This window comes from Gopherus evgoodei, chromosome 15 (genome assembly GCF_007399415.2).
Source record: "Gopherus evgoodei ecotype Sinaloan lineage chromosome 15, rGopEvg1_v1.p, whole genome shotgun sequence".
Classification (NCBI taxonomy): Eukaryota; Metazoa; Chordata; order Testudines; family Testudinidae; genus Gopherus; species Gopherus evgoodei.
The window spans coordinates 1,882,672-1,899,945 of NC_044336.1; the positions used below are offsets into that span (position 1 = coordinate 1,882,672).

The following is a 17,274-nucleotide window of genomic DNA, read 5'->3' on the forward strand; positions in this document are numbered from 1 at the left end:
TCTGGGCAGCCCTGGTGTATAGTTAGAAATTTTTGCTCATTGTACATATAGTGATTGTTGTTGGTGCTTGCAGCAGCCTGGATAACATAATTAAGAAATGAAACAATGTCATGTGGTTTTTAAATAAATTTTATACTCATTTCTCACATAACTGCACAGCACACTGCATTTGTTGCACCACTGCTATAGATTGATTTTCTGGAAAAATTTAAATAAAACTAGAGATCAGAATTCCGGTCCCATTGAAGGTAAGGTTAACACTCCAGAAATTCCAGTGTTGGAACATCAGGATCATCATTTACAGGCTGAAGTTTCCTGTGTAATGTGTCAGTACTATCTTAAAAAAAGTTTTGCTTGCCTTCCAATGAAAAGTTGACAGCATATCGATGTAGGTTCAGTCTGCCTGCTTTATTCATTCCTTCAGTGCTACTTTTTAGGCATGCCAAAACATTTGCAATTTGGTCATCAAAAGATTTCCCTGAGAATTATTTACAAGAGAAAACTGTTACTGAAGTGCAAACATGGCATATCAATGCATATCAGACTGAAAGTTGATTTAGAAGGTATGAGATGTACATTGCAGACCTATAAGCAAGGTAAACCTAAATCAACAATGCATCATTCATAAGCCAATCACAAGACAGACATAAATAAATTGTAGGCATGGACATAATTTTGAAATATTTGTGGCTTGGAAATTATGGCTGTATTTGCTCAATGCAGAGTGAATGTTATCAGAGATAAGGAGATCATTACAAGATTGTAACCATGTATAGACATAGTGACTCAGGACAGTAAATGTAATAGCACAGATATGTCAATAAAAAAATAAAACATGCAGAGTTTTTAGAAAATAATGGATTATGAAAACAAAAGAATAAATAATATATGGGGATATACTTATCTCATAGAACTGGATGGGACCTTGAAAGGTCATTGCGCCCAGTCCCTCGCCTTCACTAGCAGGATGAAGTACTGTTCCTGACAAATTTTTTCCCCCTTGCTTTTTTTTTCCCCTGATCCCTAAATGGTCCCCTTAGGGATTGGGCTCACAACCTTGGATTCAGCAGGTTAATGCTCAAACCACTGAGCTACCCCTTCCCCCCATGGGAACACATGGAAACATTCAACTTACTTGCCATTATGTGTGTTGAGGTAATTCTTTGCTTGGTGCAACGTTTCGCTTTCTGAAAATCTGAAGAATCTGAAATAGAGAAACTCCTATACCATACACATATCAGTATCACCTCATTCCAGGGCTGCCCAAAGGATTCAGGGGGCCTGGGGCAAAGCAATTTTGGGAGCCCCTTCCATAAAAAAATTGCAATACTATATTCTCGAGGGGGCCCCTGCGGGCAATTGCCCCACTTGCTCTCCCCCATGGGCGGCCCTGGTAAAAATAAACCTTCCTCATCTCGGCACAAAACCAATTTTGAGAAAACGTCTTTACAAGGTATCACTGGTTCTCAGTATCAGCTAATGCTAAAAGGCAACAAAGCTCATTAAAAGGGTTGGACAAATATTTTCTGTCAAAACTTATTTTGGATCGAAAACTAGGGGTTTTTAAAAAGCAGAAAAAAAATCACGAACAATGTCTGCTTTCCTTCAAAATGTGTTGTGTTTTTTTTAATTGAAAAGCAGAAATTAGTCTGCCAAAACCTGAATATGGTTTGGGGTTTCAGAAGTGTGTGGCCAAATATTTGCTGCTTGCTGTGTTTCATTGTTTAAAGAAACAATACAAAAATTCTGCTTAAAAAAATCCAAAACTTTTGAACCACCTCAGCTTGTGATCAAATGCCTGAGCCCACTCAGTCAGAGATTTTTTCCAGGTTTCTGATACTCTGCTGGCTTCCTTGGCTCATATCTGTCTCCATAACTTTGGGTTCATTTAGGTTAGCACATAAGAACAGCCATACTGGGTCAACCAAAGGTCCATCCAGCACATTATCCTGTCTATCGACAGTGGCCAATGCAAAGTGCCCGAGAGGGAGTGAACCTAACAGGTAATGATCAAGTGATCTCTCCCTTGCCATCCATCTCCACTTTCTGACAAACAGAGGCTAGGGACACCATTCGTTACCCATCCTGGCTAATAGCCATTCATGGACTTAACCTCCATGCATTTATCTGTTTCCTAGAGACTGACTCCATGGGGTACAAACTGGAGATGGTTACTGTGGGTTTGTCTTTAGTATAGCTTATGTACATACTCCACGACTGAGCATTTGAACTTGTTCCAGAATCTGGGATGAGCCTATGTTGTGAAAACTTACATGCTCAAAATAGCATATGCATGTGAATGGACACAGGGTGCTAAAATTCAATTAACCCAGGGGTTCTCAAACAGAGGTCGGGACCCGTCAAGAGGTCACAAGGTTATTATTGGGGGTCGCGAGCTGTCAGCCTCCCCCTCAAACCCCACTTTGCCTCCAGCATTTATAATAGTGTTAAATATCTAAAAAAGAGTGAGGAAATGGTTTTGTATAGAAAATATTCAATTGGTTGATGGAAGAACACTAGATTTGTTTATGGGTAAACCGATGACTCAAGGAATTTCTTTAGGCTAGATAATAGGAGCTGATCAATTCTTACTATGGGTGATGTTCCTTCAGGGGGCTGACAATGAATTTGTCTGTGTCGGTATTTTGGATATCAATCAGATTCAATCAGAGTTTCACTTCCAGAAGTCTGTCTAACTGCTAAGGTGGGTGTGAATGAGGATAGGAGAGTTGCCTGGAGCTTGTCATCAGGTATGTAGGTATGTCCATTAACTGCTCTATGCAAGTCTTTTCTCAGATCAGATCTGATTGTGCAGGGGTGGGGGAAAAGACTGGATAATGTGCCCTGGTTTCCAAAGAAGACAGGTATTATCTGTGACTGCTGAGTTCTTAACAGGATATTGATCATAAAATATTTAACCATATGTTGTGACTACTTAGATTAAAGAAATCCATTCCACCTTACTTTAGAAGAGAGACCACTGACTGACCAAAAGTGATCTGGTGTTGCAGATCCCCATAGTGCAATTGTTTTTTCTTCTCCACTGTCAGTGCAGCTTTTATTTTGGTGACTTTTGCACAAAGATGCATCCAAAAATTCTGCAGCCATTGGTCATCAGCCCAGGCCTTCATTGTTGCAGAAGATTTTTGCCCTTGGGAAGGATGTAGGGTGACACCATATAATACACTTACTGAATATTTGTGAATCAGCTTCTACGCACAAGCAATGACGTGTGACCATGGGACTGTAAGAGCTGGATTTACAGGCAAGATAAATGCAGCAAAAGGCAATCCTAAGATTTGTGAACTGTTATGATACTTTACATAGACAAATAGTTATGAGAGACTCTTTTAAATACTCATGATGTGTGATGCAGAGTTTGATGGAATGTAGGGAAATTATTTCACTGCATCAAGTCTCCTGTAGCAGTAAATTAGCACTGGGGCAGCAGATTTTTTTATTTTTAGTGGCATCCAGAAAAGGTCCAAGGGAGTTCTCCTGTGGGAGGGGGGCTTGGAGTCAGTACCAAGTTTACAATGATGCCAATGGTGCCATGGCACCAGGCCCACCCTGCATCTCACTGCAGACACAGTGCTCAGAATTAAGCGATGTTCTCAGGGCTGTTGTACTCTATACTAGTTTTCAATTGCCTGCTAAATGCTTCAGCCATGCCACTTTCTCACTCAGCTATATCCTGAATACTGTGACTGGGAATGAGGGGCGGAGGCAGGGAGTTTAGCAGATACCAATTTGAGGTGAATATTCTCTTGTCCATACTGTCATGGGTTTATGGTGCTTTATGCCATGGACTGAAGCAAAGTGGCTGGTGAATAACCAAGAATCTGGTTAATAATTGTTCTCTAAATTCAGCTTTCTTCTTTCTCTCTCTGTAAATTATCACTAATTCAAAATAGTAGCGTGCAAGTTGACTGGATAATGGTAATAGCATAATCTCTTGTTATAACATTGTAAACCCTACTACCTGGTTTTCATATTAAACACTTACTATACATAATACAATAAATCTGACAGAAACAAAACCTAGGAAAAAATTATTCTTTCGGCATCTTATTTAAAGTTTTCCAGTTATCTCTTGCTTCAGAATGCCTCATGGGTCACCCAGAGTGTTTGCAATAGGATTCAACATGTGGCTTGGCAGCTGACTCTTTACTGATTCCTGAACAGCTGGGAGCTCAATATTACTCTGAGATAGATACTATATGCAGAAGCACAACTCTGTATATATGGGGGGGGGGGATTATTGACCTTTGTGCATATGTAATAGTTTTTGGTGTTTGAAAGACAAGGTCTAATAATGAACGGTGGAAAAGTTCCTGTTTGGTGTGAGAGATGTTACTTTTACCTAAATGGACTCTCCTTCCCCACCCCCAGCCCTATGCATGCTGGCTTGGGAATATCTCTACTGTAGTGTCAGCTTTTAGGAGAGCTTCACATGCAGAGCCGTAACTAGGGATTTTTGCACACAAGGCAAGAAACAGGGGCGGCACGTCCGGCTCTTCCCTCTTGGAGGGAAGGATCCACCAACAAATTTCTGCCAAAGAGCCGGATGTGCCGTCCCTCTCCCTTCCTGACAACCGGCGGCCATTCGGCAATGGGTCCCCCAGTCCCTCTTGGAGGGAAGGACTTGCTGCCGAATTGCCACTGAAGGAGAGACTTTCTGCACCCCCCATTTTCCTTGCCCGAGGCAATTGTCTCACTCGCCTTGCCCTCCTTACGACACTGTTCACATGCACCACTTCTAGTATTACGGTAAGTTAAAACAAACTACAGTACATTGGGACATTAATGCTCTATTACAGTGTTTGTATTAGCATATTAAAAGCAATAACACTTAACAGACCAGTTAGGGTCAACTTTAGGAAGTTTGAGGCCCACCCAATTCAAACATTTTCGGAGGGGCACCAGCAGGGATGACTTAAAAAAAAAAGGTTAAAAAAAAAAAGCCTTTCATTTCTTAGCAACCAGTTCCCTATAAAAATTTCTGATTTAAGGGATGTGCCAGAGTATGTATTTTTTGTACCAATAGGGTTACCATATGTCTGTATTTAAAAATTCCTCCCGGACAACAATTTAAGAACCAAAAAACATGACATGTCCGGGAAAATACAGATGTATGTTAACCCTACCTAAAGTTCTTTTTAAAAAGATGGGCCTGAACTAAAAATGAGCTCTGTTTCACACGTTTGGGTCCCTGCCACTTCCTGGGAGTGTGCTAGGGTGACCACATGTCCCGATTTTATAGAGATAGTCCCAATTTTTGGGTCTCTTTCTTATATAGGATCCTATTACCCTCCACCCCATCCCGATTTCTCACACTTGCTGTCTGGTCACCCTAGGGTGTGCACATGTGTGGGTCCCAGCTGCTCTCTTCCCCCGTCATCGAAGCAGGTATGCAGGGTTACTGCCCTGTGGACTGCAGGGCACCAGTGGACATGGGGCTGGCTGCTGGCAGGGCAAGGGGTGCAGGGATGGCTGGAAACAGGGGTGTGTGGGGTGGGCTGGCTGGCTTCAGGCAGGGCCACAGAGGGGTTTGGCATGGATTGGCAGGGCTGAAAACAGAAGAGTGCAGGAATGGCTGGGTTCAGGCGGGGTGGGGAGGGAGGGTGCGGCAGGGGTTGGCTAGAGACAGGGCAGGGAGTGGTTGGCTGGAGACAGAGCAGGGGGTGCGGGTACAGGGGGTACAGACCACCCGGTCTGGTAAGTGCTCCCTCTCCCTCCCCCACCAGGGTAGCAGCAGCAGCCCGGGGCTCCCCTGCTTCCACAGCCCCGGCCATGTACATAGCTGCCAGAGCCCTGGGGAAGCGGCGGGGTTCCAGTGGCTATTTAAAGGGTTGGGGTGATAGAAGCAACGGGAGCCCCGGACTTTTTAAGTAGACCACAGATCCCCAGAGCCCTACCCCAGGGCTCCAGCAGTGTGGCTGTGGTGGCAATTTAAAGGGCCCCCAGGCCACACCGGTACAGTGCACTGACTCTTGCCGATACACCGAACCGGGGCTTGGGTGCGGGACCCTCTTAGAGGCAGGGCTCAATTCAGGGGAATTGGTTGAATTGGCCTAAAATCGGCCCTGTCAGTATATCCAGGACATTACTAGCATACTTCTCCCCCACCAATACCTAGTAGTTGCACTGTTATCTCCCATAGCTACATATGTTGCAGCTTTTTTGTTAAAACTAAATTGAGAAGAAAGACTACTGATTCAGAACTTGTTTAATGGTTACTTTATTGCTAAAGGGTGTAGTGGGGTGTAGACTTGGAGAGAGGAAGGTTTCTTTGACATAGGCAAGATCAAGTATTTTATCCAAAACCAGAATATGGATGGTGCTGGTCTTCTTGGTGTCTGACGTTGAACTATTGTCAAAAGTTAGAGGGTGACTCTTCTCCTCCTCATATTTTGGTTGAGGATTCCATTGATAAAGGGATTGGCCTCAAACACCTGGTTGTAGGACTCTTTCACGGTGTAGTTTTCATCTTGGATGGCCTGGTCCTAATTAAATTAAAGCATGTACTTTAGTCTTTGTAATCGTCTGTAATAACTCTGTAGTTTTTTATGAAGGCAGGAGTAAAATAAAAGTAGCTGCAATAGATTCATAGTTAACGAACACTGAAAATGTACATACTCTAAATCAGACTCCTAATCTTAATTTTTGCTTAATAAATAAATCCATAAGAAAATTCTGTTGGGAAACTGCTATAGGGAAGTGCACTTCTCCTATATAGGACATAAGGATCCTATCTTTCTGAAACTGGCTGCTCTTTCTTTCTTTGATCTGCAGAGTGACTGATGCTTTTCAGACATCAGATGTGGGTACAAAAGGGTTTCATTGCATCTTCTCTCTTGGCACCAGCTACTGTTCTCTCTTCTAGTTGTTTTAATAGTGGGTGGGTGTGTGTCACCTTTTTTTAAATTCATATATGCTACGGACAGTCTTGTCCTCTAATCCTCTCCTGATGTCAGTGTAGATGCAGGCAGCGCAAAATGTACTACAGTCACATAGGATCTCAAATGCTAAGCTGTATTTCAGTGATCTGAGGTTTGAAGAACAATGTGGAACTAGCTGTTTTACGGGATGTCTAGATTTCATTCCTGTAGTTACATAACTGGCGATAGGAAAGCAGAGAGAGAGAGAGGTGTGAGTGTGTGTGTGCTCTGCAAGACTGCTGGCCACGGGGCCAATGGGTGTGGGTGGGCAGGTAGGATCTTGGGAGTCATGTCTCAGGGATCTGCCCCATTCCCCAGCACTGCTCCAGTTCTGAGCTCTCTCCATTGCCTGGGACCTGTGGGGTCCCACCTGCCTCCCTGGGGGAAGAGGCACCTGGGACTGGTGCAGAGGCTGGGCCAGTCTCAGCCAGTCACAGGGAACAGTCGGGGAGAGGGGAGGCTCAGCTGGGTCCTGAGAGAGCCTGACCCGAGTAGGCTCTGCTCCTGCTCTAGCCTGGCTGCTTGCACCATTCCCAAGGGGCCAGAGTTATCCTGCCCCAGGACCAGCTCTGGCTGCGCTGCCAGCTCAGCCTGTCAGACATAGTCACCTCCCATCAGGGCCGGCTATTGTGGCTGGGGGTTAGGGTGTGGGAGAGTAGGTTTCTAGTGGATCTGGGTAGGTGCTGGGCAATGGGGGGTTGGGAGATCCCTGTGTGTTGGGGGGCTGTGCAGTGGGGGAGATCTGTGTGTGTCTGGGTGCTCGGAAGTATGGGAGGTCAGTGCAGGGCACTGTGCAGTTGTGGTGGTGGAGGGCACTGGGCAGTGAGGGGATCTGTAGGGGGGGCTCTGAGTGGGGAGGTGCAGGGCACTGTGCAGTTGTGGGAGGGCTGTGGGGGGTCTTCAGCTGGGGGGCACTCGCCACTGAGAGGATCTGTGGAGGGGGGTTCTGAGTGGGTGGGGGAGTGATCTGGGAGGGCACTGGACATGGGGGTTTGTGGGGATCTCTGGATGGTGTGACACTTGGCGTAGGGAGTTGGAGGGGTGCTGGGCAGGGGCTTGTGGGGGTCTCTGGGTGGTGTGGCACTGGGCGTAGGGAGCCAGAGGGGTGCTGGGCAAGGGGTAGCATGGTGCAGCCTGGGCCCACCCCCAAGGGGAAGAAGCACGATGGCAGCGCAGGGCCAGGCTGGACAGTGTGGGTCTGGTAGCTCCCGGTTTGCAAACAGTGCCCTTGTACTGGCCTGGGTGGAGTAGGGCTGTCCCTGCCGTGCCATGACCCATCTCCCTTTGCCCCCGGCCAGTCCCTTGCTCTGAGGACTCTGCCCCCCTACCCCATGTCCCCATTTCCCCCATGGGGACCTAGAAATATGTTTAGCACCGGACCTACAAAGGTTAATCTGGTCCTTTTTGAGGTGCAGGCTCTGGGATGGAGTTGGGGGGCAGGAGGGTTGCAGGCTATGGGGAGTTAGAGTGAGGGGTGCAGGCTCTGACCTGGGGCAGGGGATTGGGGTACAGGAAGGGGTGCAGACATGTGGGCTCTGGGAAGGAGTTAGCAACTCAGCATGTTGTATAAGAGAAAGGAGCTGTAGTGATTTCATATAGACATAGAAACTGATAGAAGACTCTTTTACATAGTCAAAATGTGAGTGGCAAGAGTTTGAGGGAGGGAGGGGGCGTCTGTACAATATTTCACCGCATTCAGTCTCCTGGCCGGAGCAGTAACGTAGCCCCACGACACTTGTATAGGATAGAGAGGAGCTGCAGTGTCTAAGCTTCGACAGTCTAGGAATTGGGAGGTCTGTGCCTTTAAGACCCAGCCCCGGGAACCCGCCCCCTGCTCTGGTGCTGACATGCAGCGTCCTGGGAACAGAATGAAAACAGCCCCTGCCCCCCCCCCCCACCCCCAACCCCGACACCCCCAGATTAGCGAGCACAGCAGCTGGCTCATCCCTAGGGGTCCCTGTTCCCCCCTCTCCCCCTCCCTAAACGGGGGGGGTTTGTCCCCACACAGGGTCTGGCAGCGTCTTCCCTCCGCCTTAACCCCGGCTACCACCCCCCCCACCCCTGATTTTTCCTCTTCAGTCCCTCTCCTGCTGCTACCTACGGCAGTTTGATCCCCCTGGCCAGTAAATTTCTGCTCCCTGCTCAGACCCTGGCAGCCCCCTCGCTGCGATTTGGCCCCCTTGATCATTTTAAACCCCTCCAAAGAGGAGGCAGCAAATCGGCAGTAGAAGTGAGGGCAGAGAGAGGGCAGTGGCGACAGCAAAAGTTACTGCGCATGCTCAGTGTAGCCAAAGTAGGGCCTCGGGAGCAGGAGCTGTTTCTGTCGTTACACCGGCCCTGCCTCTCGCTCACTAGTGTGGTGCAACAGACGTGGAGGGGCAGGGCCTGGGGTGTTTCTGAGGAGGTAGAGGTGGGGCAGGCTCTGTTCCCTCAGACAGAGTAGAATGGAGAACCCTGTCTGCTTAGTGAATTGTTCATGTATTACAAATGTGCTCCATGAACTGTTTACTACTGACCTTTCTGGGGATGATCAGTAGCCAATATAAATTGTGAACTTGATTCCCCAGCCCTCGCTTGCTCTCAGTTGTCTATGATGTAATAGTGAGCATACGGCTGCATATATTTATTGACTAATAACTAGAAATAATGGGTGAAATCTAGCTACGTTACTATTTGAGAAAGAGGGTTAGGGGATTTCCTCCAATACTCCCCACTCCCATTCTCCAGCCAGCTCAGGAGTCCACCTGAATTCCTGTCTGTTATTTCTTCCTCCAGAAGAGTGTTAGTCATCTGCTGCAAGGACCCTGAACTCTTAAACGTGCCCCAGAATCCTGTGACGCTGCAAAGCAGATTATAGGCAGCCCTCAATCCCAGCTGCTTTTCTGTCATTTTCACATTGCACTGGTTTGCCAACTGTTTTTGGTTGCAATTCCAAGCTTTATTTTTGATCTACGCTGCAAATCATTTCAAGGCTTAGTATCATTCTTCCTGTGCACCATCAAAGAACTGCAAAAGCAGCAAAGAATCCTGTGGCACCTTATAGACTAACAGACGTTTTGGAGCATGAGCTTTCGTGGGTGAATACCCACTTCCTCAGATGCATGTACATGCATCTGAGGAAGTGGGTATTCACCCACGAAAGCTCATGCTCCAAAACGTCTGTTAGTCTATAAGGTGCCACAGGATTCTTTGCTGCTTTTACAGATCCAGACTAACACGGCTACCCTCTGATAAAGAACTGCAAAGATCATCCTGAGGCACTTTTGCTGATAGCTTAACTGTATTGACCTTTAGAGTGACACAAGACATCTCTTTTTCATCAAAATCACCCATATTTTATTTATAGTTGGTTAAGAAGTACAGGAAAGGGAGCTGTTACTCCAAAATATGCCAGCTGGAGGGTTCCAAGTGAGTCATTATCAGCTGAGGATTGCAAGAGTGTAGTGTGTTCTGACTGTGCTCCTTTGCTCACCCCTCTTTGTTTCCTATTTAGGGATTTGCATAGAACAGTAGTCAGTATTCTTCCATTCCAAGGGAATCCTCAGCTAGAAAGATCTATGTACTTTTTGGCTTTTTCCCTGTGTCAGAGTGGCACAAATGGATTAGATTGCAGCTCTGGATCTATTTACTTATCCATTAAAAAAAAAAAAGACTTTGATGGCAAATAAAACTTCTGTCAAGCAGTAGGTAAAATGTCAGGACCAAGTATTTCCCAAAGTAGACCACAAGATTTGGATGAAGTTACCGAAGGGTAAAGGGATATTTGTTCTTTTGCACAGTGTGAATGACCCTCACATCAAGCATCATAAACACCAATACTAAGTTTTCGTGCTTGAGAATTCCCTACAAAACTATATGTGGATGGGCACAAATTATTTTGCATATCCTGCAACGTTGTTCTCAGTTATGACAGATTCTGTGATTGTGGACATTTGCATAAAAAAACGCAAAGTGAAAGAAGATGCAGTTCAAGAGGATGGCAGAAACAAATGTCAGAAGACAATCACAAGCACGCTGAAAAACAAAACACAGGCAAAGAAAGAATGTGTGGGTGTAAATGGAAATATAAGAAAATGTTATAATATAGAAATATAATTAGCTTAGAAGAGCTATAGCAATGGGGTCTCGACTTGCTCTGATATCTTGAATAGACAGTTCTCTTTTTAAGCTGCTTTTTATTAAAGTGATGACTGTGGTCAATTTTCTGTTAATAATAATAAACTCTAAATGAATTACTCAAAGTTCTGTATTAATATGTCTAATAAGGAATCTATCTGTCAAAAAACATTTCCCAAATCTTTTTTTTTTTTGTCTGTAGTGTTACAGACATACTTGCTGACAGGTATCTTGAGATAATTTATCAATATAATTGAAACTGGAGTGTTAATATTGTATTATTTTGACAAATAAAATATGCCAAATTTTGCAGAACTTTAAAATACTGTGCACATAATTTTTAAATTTTTAGTGCAGAATTCCCCCAACAATAAAACCCAGGAGTACAAGAAAACAGTGAAACAATGTGGGTCAGTGGTCCCAGCACACCAGCTTACTGTGGACCCCACCTAAAGTCAGTGCCCCATTGTGCTGTACTCTGTGTAATAAGCTTCCTATGAGTGGACCCACTGAAGCAATCAGGATTACTTATAGTGCTGAAAGCTAAGCCTGTGAAATTTGAATGCCTTACTAGACAAGGGAAGGTTCATTATCCTCATAGGGAAACTGAGCTATAGTGAGATGCAGTGACTTGCTCCAAATCACACAGGGAGTTTGTGACAGGGCTGGGAATTGAACCTAGATCTCTTCAGTGCCTTAGCCACAAAGACACCCATCCTATTATTAACTCCCCCCTTTTCATGCTTTTTCCATCTTTGTGTGTTGTCCATTTTCAGTCTCTGGTCTTTAGCCTGTCCTGTGAGTGTAAAGTGCTTAGCACATTTTTTGGGTGCTATATATATATATAAATAGCTCATCATATTTTTAGTCATGTTTAAAACATATTACTTAACATGATTGTGGAAACTAGTGTACATGTAGATTTCTATAATGTTAGTTAACGTCTTGAAACAGCACTGTAGACAAATTCTTGGGCAATGCAGAGGAAAGGAGTTCTCTAACACTGAGCAGGAATGGAGGTCAGGGGAGTTTCTGGCAGTTAGAAGGCAGCGGTTTTATGGGGAGATCAGAAAAGGTTTCAATTAGGGTTTCTACAAGTCACTCTTGTTCCTCCAGGAATTGCCACAGTTCCTGAAATTTAGTCACAATCTTCTGCCTCTTGGTTTCTGTTTGTTTCTGTATAAAAATAGGGAAAAGGCTGGTCAGGGACATTGATGGAGCCTGGGGTCTTTTCTTGGAGAACTGAGTGTGCAGGAAGGAGAATTTCTTTGAAAATCCTAAGACTTCTGTCATTTGACTACACCCTCCCCATTAGTCCCAATATCTCTGAAAGGGATATTTCCATCTCTGTCATGGTTAGCATACTATGTTATTCACAGTCTTGGGAATTCAGAACCCGAGCAGCAGCAGGAGGCAGGACTTAGCACTACACTGACAAAGATGCCAGGGGAGGAAAAAGAAATAAACATGTTATCAGTGCAGGAAATGGCCAGACACAGTGGACAGCACTTCACGGGTGACATTCAGTTTACTTGGAGAGGATTTCTGTGACAGCAACAAGGGCTAAAAATTAATTCATTAACTGAAATGTAAGCTTAGAGCTTGTCTACACATGGCTCTAACCCAGCAATCCATGATCATGGAGAAACACACACAAGCCCACGTTTACCAAAACCACAGAGGAATCTTCCTACAAACAGAGCTCCCACTGCAAGTCCCTGCCAGTTCATGACAATGGGCACCTACCAGATATTCCTTGCTGCTCTTCTGTTTAGTCACTTTAAATCCCAGCAGCTTTTCTCTCTCTCCCCTCAGAGTCTTCAACTGGGCTGGAATTTTTTCCTGAAGAAACAAATGATTTGAGAGGTTTTGTTTTGAGGGTTGAGAGGGGTGTGGAGCTGGATGTTTTCCCATCCAAAACCCAAGATGACTGTTGGTCCTAATTGTTTTGACATCAGGGCCACCAAGGAGATGAAACCTTATTAATGGAGACTAGAAGTGTGTCATATTCCAACTTGTTACCAATTCAGGTCCAGTTTTTTTAGTAATCAGGGAGGCTTAACTAACAAAGTTATACAAATCTCAGAAACCACCAGGGCTCTAAATATGGGCTGGGATTCTCCCAGGAGCCCAACACCCATTGAATTTCAGACCTGAAGCCCTGGAGATTGCCCTGTTTGGACAGAACTGATCTAAGCACTAGGGCAAACCCGATCAGAAGTAGGAAGACCAGTCATGTGGTTTGAAGCTCCACAGTTCCAGTTTTGTGGAGCACTATCCTTGTCCAGTAGGGACTTAGCAGTGGACGTGGTTTTGTCCAGTGAAAATGAGAGGAGGAGACTGAGGGTGTGGCCAACACCTCCATGCAGGTGGGGGCATGCTGATAAAGGCGGAGGTGGGCCCATGCAGGCCGACCGATACAGGTGGGGGTGGGACCATGCAGGCAAGCGTGGGGATGGCCTGTATTCTGGGAATGTGTTAGTGACCACTCTAATTAGACATGCTGATTTATATTAAGAACAGTTGAGGTTTGCCCTAGTGCTGTCCTAAATCCTTTCCATAGCAGTGCCCTCTGGGTAGGTACCCCATTGTCCCATTCTGTGGTAACAATTTCAAAAGCAGTGGATTCTGGAAGATTTCAAAAGCTGCATTGTGGAATTAATGGAACCAGTTTGGCTGGTCCTTGTCCCAATACACAATAAAACAGCTCAGACTGACACAGGTAAGCTCCAACCTGTGGATAGTTTTGCTGTAATCCAGTCTAATCCCCATGGTATTTGTATATGGCATGGACCTGTGCTTTCTGGGGCCTTTTTGTGCATAGACTCAATCTACTCAGGGTCCACACCATGTTTAGCACAGTGACCTCCTCTAGTGCAGGCTGGCATTCGAGTTTCACCCCTCATGGAACAACACAGGAATTCAGAATCTCAGTGGGAAATCTCCTGTGTCTGCTGGGTTTGGGAATTTATCAAGGTGTTTTTCCCTCTTAATAGATGTACTTCATCACTGTCTCTTAATGCTGGGGTGGCAGCATGACCTACTGGTTAGGACCCTAGATTGACTCTGGGGAGATATGGGTTCTATTCCCAGCTCTGCCACAGACCTACTGGGTGACTCTTGCCAACTCACTGACCCATTCTGTGCCAGTTTCCCTTTGTCTCTCTTGTTTAGTTGCACTGTAACCTACTCAGGGCAGGGATTACCCTTCACTGTTCTGTGCAGGGCCCAGATCTCATTCAGGGTCTGTGAGGGCTACTGTGATGCAAATAAGAAAAACAACAATAATAAACTCTATAAGACAAATCAGTAATAAAACAGCAGCTTGTCACATCCCCTTCTCCAGTCTGAAGGGAACACTCTCATATAGATTGGCTTGCATGTCTTGTGATTTAAGCCTCACTGATCATTTAACAGTTTATGTTCTGTTAAAGGTTGCCTTATTTCACCAGTGGGAGCTGGTTTTAAAAAAGGATTCAGCATCTCAGATAAAATTTTCTCATATCGAGTATCCTTAAAAACGTCATTTTTTGCTTTTCTTGTCACACGGACATATTATCTATTTTGTTATAGCATCGCCCTTACAATGAAGACTTTACAGCACTGTGTGAAACACTTACAGGCAACTTTCAGTTAAATTAACTTGTAATTAAAATCCAAAGTTATTAGGGAGATGCAGGGCCATAGACAGGACATTTCAGGTGAAATTGTGCCCACAGCAGCTGAACCAAGGTGTGATAGGGATCCCAGTGCAGGCCAGCTGTGACCACTCAATTAGGGTGAACTGCAAAGAATGGGGCAGACAATCCCCAAAGCTGGTGGATATTTCAATACTTAGATTTACCAAGTCAGCATAAAACAGCTTCTTTATTACCTCACTGGTTGCCCAGAAGGCAGCACCACAGTTTCCTTGAAGTTACCCAGCCTCAAGCCTCCATCCAGGTACCCAAGTCAAATACAATGAAGATTTCTGAAAATCTTATCCATCATATAAAAGATTCTACCATTCTACCAATCCCAAAGGATCAGACACATTACCTCTCAGGTTAATGAATATTCCAGATCTTACCCAAATACACACTCACAGCCAATTCTTATTAACTAAACTAATATTTATCAAAAAATAAAAGAATATGGGTAAAAGTCAGTAGATGTAAAGACATGAGTTCAATTCTTGAGATTCAGATTCATAGCAGAGATGGTGAGCTTTGTAGTTCCAAAGAGTTCTTTCAGAAATAGTCCATAGGTTATAGTCCAATGTTTATATTTCAGGGTAGTCCAGCCAGAACTAGGATCTCAGCTCTTGCGGTTTAGGCTTCCCCTGCATGAAACTGCAAGCAGATCTGAGGATCAGGACCCAGTGGTCTTTTATACAGGTTTATAGCCTCCACTTGACCATACAGTCCTGGGTAAACAATAGGCTTTTGATGTAACCTTCTGCTTCCTAAACGTCACCAGTAATTAGTTACACAAATTAACATAGGGCAATTTATTCATTAGGCAGTCTATCACAAACTTCAAAAAGACATATAGACGATGACATTACTTCACTCAAGATTCATTTAAATGTTAATATTCCCTGAATTAATACTTATAGTGACAGACAGGAACTATCTGTTTACATGGTTAGCATCAAAGATACATTCCATTAATACTACCTCTAACTTCTAACAACATAGGTTTGTATTTCAAAGTTTTAGCCTATCTACCATGAATGGCCCTAATTACCATTCGCATACCGTCCTAACATGACTTTAAAGGTTGGCTCTGGGTCATTCAGTCTGCAAGCTGCTTAACCCTTTCTGGCCATGCGTTATATATTGTATAAGATTTGCTGCAATTATATAGCAGCGGTAGCAACAGTGGTTTGCATAATTATATTTTAATCAGACAATGTCACAATCCAAAGTTATTAGAGAGACACAGGAGCTGGGGCATAGACACAACTTCCCAGATGAATGCTGTGCCCACAGCAGCTGAACCAAGGTCCAGTGACAACTGGCTGTGCGCTGTAGCTCCAAAACTCATGGAGGTTGGACTAGGGTGCAGAGGGGGCAGTTGTGCTGCTGGGGACTCAGTCTGGGTTGGTTGCAAAGGTTGGTGTGAGAAGCTGACACATTTAGGGTGACCAGATGTCCCAATAAAATTGGGACCGTCCCGATTTTTAGCTGTTTATCTCGCGTCCCAACCGATATCTGGTCGGGGTGCAATTTGTCCCTATATATATATATATATATTTTTTGCTCGGCTGACAGCACTCGGCTTCCCCCCACTCCCGGTGTCCCGATATTTTCTTCATCTCATCTGGTCACCCTAGACACATTGTACTAAAGGGGGAAAGGTGCTTGCTTAACTTTGATCAGGGTTCCTCTCCATGATCTGTCCCTTTGTATTGGCTGGGGATCACCTTGCTTAGATACAAAGATTGTTCTATTGCTAAGTGTGGTATTTGCCCCAGGGATTAATACTTGCTCTCCTCAAAAGGAAGGGTGATGCTTCCCTTGGGGCTTGGGATAGGTGATCAGAGATTCCCCTTACAAATATCTGGGGGGCCACCTGAGAAAAGAGGCCAAAGCGCATATGCTGGAAGCAGAGGAGTAAATGGGGATGAGGAAGGCATCTTAGGCTGGGGTTATCCTGGGTTGAGGAAGGGAGTCTGAATCCCTAGGCACATGCATCTGTCTAAGCACCAGCCTGCCCCTTGTTGGAGAAGTAAGACTTAACTGTTAGAAAACTGGAAAATGTGGAATGCAGGTGGCAATTACTTCAGAATGCCACTGCCCAGCCTTAGGGTATGTCTACACTTACCATTTGAAGTGCAAAAAGTCCCTTTTTTGCACTAAAACCATGGGACCGTCTACACTTGTTAATGACTTTTTGTGGTGAAATCCAGAAGTTTCACCGCAAAAAGAAAACCACCTTCACGAGAGGCATACAGTTCTTACCACTGTTCTTTTTGCGCTGCTGTGAGAGTGAAGACATGTTCTACCAGTGTAAACACCCTTTGGCCTCCGAAGGATATCCCACAGTTCCAAAAATGACCACTCTGGTCTGCATCTCCGCTGCTCTGATGCATGGACATCCGCCCTTCCCCCTCTAAGCCCTGGGAACTTCGAAGCTCCCTTTCTCTTTGTTTGAAGATGTGGCGGGGAAAGCAGCCAGACAGGAGGTTTGAAAAAAAATGCCACGGAAGAAACCAGGAAGTAATGGGGCTGCT

The 17,274-nt window shown here is 44.9% G+C and overlaps 1 protein-coding gene and 1 pseudogene across 1 annotated transcript in view; one reads left to right on the forward strand and one right to left on the reverse strand.

The window, feature by feature from the left end:
- The window catches only part of LOC115635664, a 1,110,108-nt pseudogene that overhangs the window by 798,848 nt on the left and 293,986 nt on the right, over positions 1 to 17,274 (forward strand).
- LOC115635684 (zinc finger protein 239-like) overlaps positions 1 to 17,274 on the reverse strand; it is an 861,693-nt gene that overhangs the window by 512,250 nt on the left and 332,169 nt on the right. The gene's annotated exons all lie outside the window — the stretch shown is intronic.